Raw genomic sequence first — 10396 nt, 5'->3', positions numbered from 1 at the left:
ACGACCTTCGGCCGAAGCTATCAAGAAATATTCTTAAGAAGAAGAAATATTCTCCTGGAATTGTACACAAACTAGGGGACCAAATCTGTAATGAAATTTACAAAACGAAACAAAATACTCTTATATAGATTCTTAAGGAATAATCAAGTTTGGTCTTCTCCAACGCGTTCACTCTCTGAGCGCCTGGAATCCCTCAGCATCTTCCTCCTTTTCGCATCTGCGGTCCAAATTTCCTGCTCTCTGCAGTCTCATACGACCAGAAGAAAATCGCTGAACTTCAGGAAATGAACTATGCCTGTCCTCGCCGGCCGCACATCTCTCGATCGCTCCTGGGGTAGGGTTCAGAGGTTTGGCTTAGGATAGGTTGGGTGGGGCTAGGTTCGGGTAATTTCGTGGTTTGGGGTTAGGAGTTAGGATTAGTCCCTAACCACGAGCCTAACTCTACCACCGACCCACCATAACCCCTAACCTTACCACCGACCCCAAACCCTAACCCCATGACCCCGAAAATCAATAGAGTGCAGAAACAAGCCCCCTATTGATATAGACTTTGTTTACAAATATTTAGCTATACCTTTTTCATACTGTGCATACTCTATTTTACTTTCACTAATTTCGTGGCCCGCTTGACCAATTAAATCATTACAATTAATTAAGGTTTTTAGTTGAGATGAAAAAAAGTCAATGGCACGAGCGGGATTCGAACCCACGATCTTCGNAAACAGAGAGAGAGAGAGAGAGAGAGAGAGAGAGAGAGAGAGAGAGAGAGAATGCACCACTCCATGTCTTGAACAATGTCAAGATAGTTGAACAATAAGTGACTTGGCTGGTCAACATTCATTTTATATGAACGACAACATTTTCACTCTTTGAACAATTGTAAACGTACATAAATAATTCAGTATTAAAATGATTCGCTTTTAGCACGGAGTTGCGTTTATTTAGAAAAGTTTGTAAATTGACTTATTCTGACTGTTCCCGCTGTTTTTTTTGTATTATTTTCGTTTTCGTTGACTTTCTTTTTATTCCGTTATAGATTATCGAAGGCGAGTAAATTAACAATAATATTTATTTGCCCTGTGCCGTTTCGGTATCCTGTGACATATTTATGCAGTTTTATTTCTGAAACATCTTTTTATATATACATTAATGTAAAAAATATAATAATGTATATAAACAGCACTGAGCCTAACAGTTTTTTTTTTCTGTACATAATGTATACTAAATGCTGGTAAAGAAAAACGTATTTGAAAAATGGAAAAAAGGGGGCGTCGGTGGCCGCAAAGGTTTAGGCGTTGACATGGCGCTCATCACTGTAAGGTAAAGGTCCCGGGTTCGAATTCAGCGGCCCTGCACAAATGTGCTTTTTTTCCAAAACACCGGCACTCCGAGGGTTGATATAACCTCTGCTGTTGCAAACCCTTGTAAAAAAATTTAAAAAAAAAATGAAAACAATTTATATAAATTTTCAAGAACAGCCTTCTTCCCCTGAGCCGTGAGCCTAAGTTATGCATATTCTAACAGAATTTTTTAGTTATGATAGTCGTACGATCAATTTATGGAAATATGAAATGCCGAGAAATAATCTCGGAAATCGGGTTCTCATATTGAAAAGGGGAAAGTCTATTAATAAAAAGAGGAAAAAATCATGAGTTAAGATGGTCAGTGAAAGGTGTGAGAGAATGCTCCTCTTCGAGAAGGAGAAAGACAAATATCAATCCAGTTCCGTACGATTTCTAATGAAAATTAAAAGTAATGTAGTAAGGAATGGCAACAGAAATACAGTGATTTCAAAACATCCTTCCTACCAAAAACAAATAATCAAATTATTCACATTCGTTCCCCCCAACAGGTGTTAACCAACAAAATATTAAAGGGCTCAAGAGCCTGTATGTTAGGCTAATCGATATTATGTTAGGCCCTCATTTATATTCCATCAGAAAGATCCGATAGTGTCTTTTCTTTTGCCTATCCCATTTGGCTGTGGAATTTCTATCCCTTCTTACTCGTTCGCCTTCGGATTAAAAATGTCGTATTTACCCAAATAACAAAATCAACAAAGGAAAGAGGAATTATTTAAAATATTTTGCGATCTGCGAGAGAAAGAGAGGGAATAGATAGATAGATAGAGATAGAGTAGAAATAGAGATAGATAGATAGATAGAGAGAGACAGAGAGAGAGAGAGAGAGAGAGAGAGAGAAACTTTATTCTGGGCCCAGAGTCCCCTAAGAATAACAATAATAAGGTCACTAAATTTTATTACAAATCTGGCACCTGAATTAATGAAGGTTTGACGTTAACATAAAGTGAAATCAATTGAACTAAATCATATAATACAAAACATAAAAAGTAGAAATAATAGTAGCAATAATAAGAATTTAGGGAAAAGTAGTAATAATAAAGAATTCTCTGTCTTTTGCCAACATAAACACAACTGTAAACATAAAAATGAGAGAGGTGCTGTGAAAAGGGAGGTAACAAGTTTTTAACAAAACAAAAGCACCTAATAATATTCTGAAGTGTGTTGTCTCTGTTTGGAGGGAGATGAGGTGTTGGTACAGGCGGGATTTAAAAGAGGTTAGGGTGGCCGCTTTGTAAAAGATAACAATTCCGGAAATTTGTGGCTCGAGCTAGAAAGGGCATCTCAAATGTGGAGGTTTTATGACGAAGAAGATAGAGGTCATTGGGAAACGAGGGGTGTTAAGAGAGAGGACAGAGGATTTGAACTGATGTAGATTGAAAATATAGTGAGTGGTAAAGGAAGGAGCCCAGGAAAGACATACAATTAGTTTCTGAAAGATTTTACTTGCATTCGTTTGTATATGAAAAATCCCAAAGTAAGTAGTAGTAATGTAAAGTATATATTCAAAAGTTCAACCTACAAGTTTATATATTCAGGACAATTGTACTTATTTGATAAATTTATGTCAAAATCAATTTTATATGGTAATGATGACTGGAATTATCATATAAAACCAAAAGCCATCATCGTTAATAATCCAAAGGCTAAATGTTAGAAGCAAGAACAGGCGGACCAGATACGATCAGCTTTCGTTATTAAAGAAAGAACTACGTTAACATTAACATTTGAATTAACACTTTGAAAAAAGAATTTGGCTAAACCTAATTATTTAAAAAATGGTATTTCAAGTCAAATTAATTTTCAATTAATTGTACAGGATGGAATACATAGCATGGTAAACTGAAGCACTGAAAAAAACCTAAGGAATCACGAAGCCAGAGACATTGCCGAACCTTCTATTGAAACTGGTTAAAACACGTTGAAGAACGAAGGAGAACCAGTCTACTAGAGACGCCTAAGAATGTTTTCCTTTTGACCTATGGACACAAGGGTCCTTGGCCGAATATGCGACTAGAATACTAAACAATCTGAATCCTTTATCAAAAAATAGAACGATTTTGTAGTAATGAAACTGTAAAGACAAAAACATATATGAGTTTCGGACCGGATTTTTTCAAACGCAACATAACACCAGCAAGGGGAGGGCAGAAGCGTCTTTTGTTATGGTTAAGATTTTTTGTCTGCTCGATTCCTTCGGTGTACCTCCGGTAAGATTAGAAACGGGGTTGTGTACACCAGGTACAATGAATGGGCGTTTTGTTTTTACCGTGCCAGGAAAATTATTACATTCGTCTTGTGAGGTCGTAGGCTAGACCAGAAAACAATTTAACCGGGTTGCACGGGGCCAGGTAGATTCAAAGATTTTTTCGAAAGAATGGAAGAGTTCTTTCTCAGCTTCATGTAAGTCTTTAAATCGTTAATTTTTAATGACAAATAGTAAGGTCAATTTCCTTTCAAAGCAAACACCACAGGCAGCAAGATAAATTTGGACCAACTGAAGAGCTAAAAGGAGGAACTGCGATCAGAAAAAAGTTGTTTTCGAGTGAGAATTTTAGGTTTTTTCCTATTAAATTAGCAACTTTTATTAGGAAACAAACTACATTTTTAACCACCAAGAGTTCCGTGACTACTTGGTCTAGTGACGTGACGACCCAGTAATAAGACGAATATTTCAGATTCACTCAAAGTATAACATTAAATGAAAATCCATTAGATTTCGTGGTCCGATTGTCCAAATAACATCTTTCAATTAATTAATCTTTATGTAATATATTGGTTGAGAATGATTTGAAAAATTTAAAAAATGGCAAAAAGGAGTGAAAATTCGAAAGGCTGGGTTGAGATGAGAAGTTAGTGTCCCAGTGGATCGAAGTCACGATAGCTCAAGTGGTAGAGCAGCGGCGTATTTGGCCGAAGGTCGTGGGTTCGAATCCCGCTCGTGACACTGACTTTTTTATCTCAACTAATACCTTGCATAAAGATTAAATGAAAATGTTAAAACTAACTAAAAACATTGAAAAAGAAACTTTTGGGTAAAACCTTACTCCACAGTGATGAAGCTAAGGCTTACTTCGACTTCCTCCCTCACTCATCTACTACACTTCAACTTTAATCTTCAAAACTTATATAACTACGTCGCCTTGTTCTTGACCCACTGTAGCATTAAGTCCAATACGCTTATACAAACTATTACGACGCCAGATAGCAAAAAGTTACTCAACAGTGTTTATTCAAAAATATGCATTGCATCCGGCCAAATCCTCGATTACTTCCATTCGCTGGAGGACTGCCAAAATAGGTCACCGCCCGATATGTAGTTCTATCTACTAGTTCTTTTATGTTTTACTAAGATTTGTCCACGATCGAAAAAAACCTATGTTAATACTTTCCACATCATCAAATAGTCCATAAATAGTTATATCTAGTTTTTATCTTGCTTTGTTAAAAGCGTGCTGAGACTCATTTGTTTGTTTATGCATGAATGCATGTAAGTCTGCTGTAATAACACTTCACAAGTTTGATTAAGAAAAATTACTTAAGAAAATAGTCCAAGATAGTCCATTTTTTGAGTAGCACATTCTAAATAGTAATCATGTCTGATGGCAGAAAAAATATCCAAAAACAACAATGTTCTATTGTTCCTTCAAAGGCATTTTTCGACTTAACCAGTAATAACCTAAAATTGTCCTCTATAAATTTAAGTCGGTTCTTCAAGCTTGGTGCTTACTTACTACCTTAATTACTCCCTTTTGAGAGATGGTTCGGTTGAGCGCTGCTCACCGTGTAACTCCGGCGCGAGGGAGGACCTTTTCCGTTTTTTGACTGAGTTTCGAGTTCTCTTTTTTGGAAATTATTAGAGTTTTGAGATCGTGTTTGATCACAGCACTTAATTCTACGAATTGTTCAAACCTGGTTGGTTCTGCAAAGAGTGTGCTGGAGTACTGCAGAGCTCGCGTAGCAGTTTTATATTGAGAGAAGAGCTAATAGTTTTAATTTAATTTTTTATTATTATTTTTGCATGTACATATCTTCTATTCAAGTGAATCTCAGCCGGCTATCCACCTTCAGCAGACGGTTTAGTAATCAATGGTGTAGAAAAACTTTTTTTATCTGTGCTATTTTTAGAAAAATTATTTTCTTTTTGGAAATAAAGTTTTTTTTCTTTCATTCATTCATTCATTCAAATAATGAGGTCAAAATCAGAATGCACTGTAAAGATAAGAAAAACTAGAAAAGAATGGATTTCAAAACTTCAAAATAATATCTTTTCAAATTCCAGTTTATGGGGATAGTCATCATGATAGCTTTACTTACAAATATTTGTAAAATGAGCTTCTACCTGGGTAATGAGTGAACGTACCTACAACAAAAAATAACAAAAATTAATATTATATAAATTAACGTTGACCAAAAGAAATGAAACAAAAGTACGAATAGAATAAAATATATTTATTTTTCGAAATTACAAATGTTTACAATTTGCAAGATAATTATACTACAAATTAATTATTTGCGTGGAAAGCTGGAGTTTATGGACAATCAATTTTTAAATCATAAATTGAAGAAAATAAAAATAATCAAATTATTTAACATACAGAATATTACGGAAAGGATCGACCATTATTCTTTCATTGTTGAAGAGGATCGGTTTTATGGTCTTGAATGAAGTTACAAATTTATGCCAACAATTCGCCGAGCTTTGGTCAAGAATCCCCCCTGATGATGCTACTATATGTCGCGAAAGCGCGGCGAATTGTTGGCATAAAACTGTAACTTCATTCAAGACCATAAACTGATCCTCATCAACGTACAGAATATTAAGGTTATATAAATTGAAGATACATTTGTCATATACTATTTTGAAATTAAGTTTTTGAATTCTGTGTGTGGTGAGTAGTGACCGTTAGTCATCTTCATCTGCAGGGCTCAAAGTGTTTGTCTTCTGTATAAATGTGCCATTCTTGCGAGTCGTGTTGAGAGTGCCAGTGAGTGTGGGCACTCTCAACACTTCACACAAGAATCCCGTGAAGATGATCTCAATAAAGATCGAAACGTTGGCATGATAAAGAAAATGTTTTTCTGAAACCTACATCACACCAGACCGCATCTCACGATTTCTGAATAATTAATTTTTGAATTCTTTTATAGATGAAAATTTCTTAAATTTAAACTTATTACTTTGAGAAAACCTGAGAAATGTTATGTACGAGTGATTATAAAACAATGCTGTTTTAACTGTAGGTAAAACTACTTTAATATTTGTATAATAAATAGTGTTATAATTTTTTAATTGGTAAGTGAATATTACACAAATAAATACAAGAGAATTAAGATAATTGTTTTATGTTCCACAGAGAAATCATTTCGTAATACAAATGTTATTATATGTTTGTGTTATTATGTTTATTCTAAGTAATTGATTTATATTTATACTTCTCGCACAGCTATAAAGGATTTTGTTAATAAAATAAAGGCACGATAATGATTGTTACAATAAAAAATAAACCATTTTTAACACTTTGAAATCTAAAATATTTCTTCAAATTGTAAATTTACATTATTATTTATTTCAATTAATTAATCTTTTTATGTAAAGTTTTGGTTGAAATGAAAAAGTTAGTGTCACGAGCGGGATTCAAACCCACTCATTATATTTATTCATTATGTATTCGTTATTATTAAGTTAGTATTCATTATGAAGTTTATTGTGACACAGTAACGGTGAAAGTTTGAAAAAGTGCATTAAAAGTGAAGTGCTACGGGAGTCGTGGGTTCGAATCTCGCTTGTGACACTAACTTCTTCATTTGAACTAAAACCTCATATAAAAAGATTAATTAATTGAAAGAAGTAATTTGGTCGATTAGACCACTTAATATAATGGAATTATTATTTATTATAAATATTATATTATACTAACATATAGTATAAATATATTACTATATATAGTATATTGTCAAATATTCTATTATTAAGGATTGTTATTTGCTTGCTGAATATATTACGATCATTAAAGGAAATAAAATATTTATTTTATTTTCATTATTCACTTATATATATTGTTTCTGTTTTCTACGTATTTCGCAAATACCTCAAGTTCAGCACAAGTTATTTTTGGTCATGGCAAATGAGTTGTTTATGACCGTTTATTTTTACTTTTAATTTTACTTGTGACCACCACGTCAATTACTGTAAGAACATAAAGTCGACGGAACGTTTGAGACCACCCTGTATAAAAAAAATAATTATTATGTAGCTGTATAGGAATTTTGATATTTTCATAATTTATTAAAACTATCAACTGGATAGCATTTATGAATAAAAATATTGAAGCAAAACGGTAATGATGGTTTTGGTTAAATTTAGCAGTTTTGGATCGTTCTCATAACAACCTGAAATTATGTTTTGCCTAAATTTCTTTAATTGAGAGATTGCGGGTGATGAATTAAAAGAAGTTGTTTACAGTTTTTTCAGAAGTGAGCCGTCCCCATCTTTTCCCGAGCCAATCCCCTTCGTTTTTATTATGCAAAAACGCTTCCTGACCCTCAAGGAAGGTGCACCTTTCCGATTCTACACATAGAATTATCGCGCATTCTCCGACAATCACGAATCGCCAATCCCTACCTCCTGATTTCTAAGCCATGGGCATTTAAATGGATAATTATTATTTAAGATCGGAATCTCGATCCTCTCCCACTTCTAGAATTGAGCGTTGATTCCCCTTGGATCTTTTCAAAGGTATGCACGAAGGCCGTTTTACCAATTGGCTACCCGATATGTGTGTTAGATGAATTCCTTCAAAATGATATACAATGAAAACCATGAGCGGAGTGGCAAGCGTTTCCGTCGTCATTGTTTACACAGAATGAAAATAGACAAATATCGGAGCCCAAAAGTAAACTATACATTATTGTTTAGTCTGAAACTTTTCTCCAGGTTTTGTCGGTATTTTTGTATTTACCCTCCAAGAGGAAGCGTTAACGAATGAAAACCAAGCGTTTAGCATAACTGGCACTCCAAAAGACACTATATAAAAATAAGATTATCTACATTGAAAGAAGTATTTTGGAAATTTATGACCATAGAACGGATCAAAATCTTCCATTTATTATAAAATAACAATTTATTTTATTTCAAAATTAATATAAACTTTTTATTTTATAATGTTTTGTCCTTCTATCCCACATTGTAAACTATTTTAACAATGTGATCGTCTTTAGTCATAATGATGTTTTTTTAGCAGGTTTTTCAGTTTTGGTTGTTTTTAGCTAGAATAGGCAAACCCAAAGTAATGAAGGGAGGCCACAATGTGTAGGTAAAAATAGAAAATAACAATATTTAATAACAACAATATCACAATAATAGAGGGGTCCGGATTTCGAGCCTTTTAGCTCATCATCAGGTTGAAGGACTTCTACAACCACGTCTCTCGACATGAATTGCCAAAGTGAACCCGCTGATACCTCCGCCAACGCGACGTTCCAATTAGCAGCTGATTTTTTTAAATGGCGCTCAATTTGAACGTGTGAAACGCGGAAATTATAACACAAATAACTTAGCAAAAAGCGGGGTTTACCAACTCAATTGTAATGATTGTGATATTAAATATATAGGACAAAGCGGTAGAGAAATAAAAACAAGAGTAAAAGAACACCTGCCTAAATATCGAGCAAATTTGCTAGACCATCTAAAAGAAACAAAACATAATTTCAATTCAAATCTAAATACAAGAGTGTTACTTAGTTTCAACAAAGGGAAAGAATAAGATTGGTTTGAGAAATTTGAAATTAAAAAATGTAAAATTGAATATGGTGATAGATGCATTAATAATATAACAGATTTTGATCTACCTCCCATTTTAAATATGTACATAAATAATATCAAACATCCAAATAATTAAACTAATTATTTTAATTGTTATTATTTGTATAGTAATTTAATAATATTAAGTATTTACGAGTATAATATTTATTTGTTATAATTTCCGCGTTTTGCACGTTCAAATTGAGCGCCATTAAAAAAAAATCAGCTGCTAATTGGAACGTCGCGTTGGCGGAGGTATCAGCGGGTTCACTTTGGCAATTCATGTCGAGAGACGTGGTTCAACCTGATGATGAGCTAAAAGGCTCGAAATCCTGAGTTGCAAAACAACTTGCTGTGAGTAGGAACTACCTTTTTGAAAGGGATGGAGCACCGCACTCACACCATCATTTATCATTTCTAATAATAGAGGGGTGTCATGCCTTGGCTCCATACAGAGAGCGTGAAGGCATGCCGCCGGATTTAATAATGGGTCTCGGACACGATAAAAAAAAATTAACGTAAATAATTATTCAAATGTAAAAAAGAATTATTGAGATGCTGATTAGTTGAAAAGTGAATTTATTATTTAAGTAGTTTAGAGCAACATAGTTAGGCCACATGGGATGTGAAAGGCCACTAGAACAAGTGAGGTGTTAACTAATAATATTGTAATAATATTAACAATAATATTATCTGAGAGCCTCCTTCGTGTTAAGATCATATGGTCCCCCAGGATCTGAACCGTAAAGAAGGAATAGTTCTTGCCAGATTAAGAATAGGTCATACGTGGTTGACACATGGACACTTGCTAGTGGGCCAATCCCCCGCAGGTGTCCCTTACGCAGAGAAAGGTTGCTCGATGTGTCCCAAATAATCGAAGCGTGTCGTGCCTTGGCTCCCTGCAGGGCGCGAGTAGGAATGCCGCAAGATTTAAAAGAGGTTCTCGGACACAGCAGCGAGTTTCAGGGTCCCCTTTTCCGTCTTTTGAGAGAATTTAGAATTTTTTATTGAATATAGAAACGTTATGTGTCTTGTATGAGTAAATGTATTTATGAGTGTGAATGGGGAAGGGCTGATGTCGAAGTAGCTTCTCCATCGCCTTTCAGGTTGTGTGTATGACTTGGGCTGATGGCGGAAAGTTTATAAAAACCCCATCGACCCCAATTTAGATTAGTTTATTACAGCGAACAGGTTAGATGGAGGAATATCGAGTACTCCATCTACCAAAGAG

This window comes from Cimex lectularius, unplaced genomic scaffold (assembly GCF_000648675.2).
Source record: "Cimex lectularius strain Harlan isolate CLEC.00 unplaced genomic scaffold, Clec_2.1 scaffold244, whole genome shotgun sequence".
NCBI classification, from domain to species: domain Eukaryota; kingdom Metazoa; phylum Arthropoda; class Insecta; order Hemiptera; family Cimicidae; genus Cimex; species Cimex lectularius.
The sequence above is the reverse complement of the archived record's forward strand: the minus strand, read 5'-3'. Positions refer to the sequence as shown.